The sequence below is a fragment of the Chrysochloris asiatica genome, unplaced genomic scaffold (assembly GCF_000296735.1).
Source record: "Chrysochloris asiatica unplaced genomic scaffold, ChrAsi1.0 scaffold00029, whole genome shotgun sequence".
NCBI lineage: Eukaryota > Metazoa > Chordata > Mammalia > Afrosoricida > Chrysochloridae > Chrysochloris > Chrysochloris asiatica.
The window spans coordinates 25,523,046-25,524,079 of record NW_006408547.1 but is presented as its reverse complement, the minus strand read 5'-3'; positions in this window follow the sequence as shown (position 1 = coordinate 25,524,079).

Genomic DNA, 1,034 nt, shown 5'->3' with positions numbered 1-1,034 from the left:
CCCTAGTTTTCCTATTTTCAGAATGATTCTTTTCTTAAACTAGTCCCTAAACCAGAGTCAGGACAATAAGACATGGATTTTCAGTATGACCAGAATGTTAAATATCCCAAGTCACATTTTTTGATAATTTAATTACTCTGAAATGAAGCGAGAACAAGTCTTGCTGATTAAAATGAGACAAGTTGCCACCTTGTCACCATGGGTGAGGTACTTAAATACTGGTAGAGTCCCGTAGGTGACAATTGGGAAAAAACTGAGGTTTCCAGAAGACAAATCTAATTATTAAGAAGATAGTGGTTTGCCAACATCTCCTTGTCAGTTTTTGTACAACATCTTCTAAAGCTTGGGATTAACCTCTGTGCAAACAGGAGGTCTCCATTTACTTTTCATTTCTGCGTTCACGACTGAGTTTGGTCATGCTCTGGTTGCCAGTGTACCACAAAAGGCCTGCAGTGAAGACCTTCAGAAACCAGTGCATTTGATCCTTTCTAGCTTTGATGAACCTTCAGTGTCTGCTACAGAGCCTTTCGTGACACTAGGCCGCAGGAGTGTAGCTAAGCGCTGGATGTGCCCGGGAATGGAAACAAAACCCTTTGGGAACCTTTGTAAATGCCAGCCACCAGCACCACCATGGGACTGTTTGATAACCTTAGAAAGGGAAACTCTTTTTTTTTTCCTAAGTTTTTATTGTGAACTGAGTGATAGTTTACGTGGGAGAACATCGGTTTTACACTCATCGTTTCATTGCAGTGATTACAATCTCCTCCATGCATCATCATTCGGGAATATATAATAATTTAAAACAACCAAAGGGCATATTCTGCAAGCCTGCCTCCTGGCCGCCAGCTCTCAGTCACTCTCTTTCCATGAGTTTAGGGTCCTCAGCTGCTCTATTTCTCCATGTCCTCATCTCTGCCTCCATCTCTGGTGTTGCTGCTTCTCTGGATAGGGTCCCACATTCCGTAGCTCGTGCTCTTCTCAGGAAGGGAAACTCTTAAGGAAAAAACAGAATCTTCCGTGCTAGTAACTTTCCT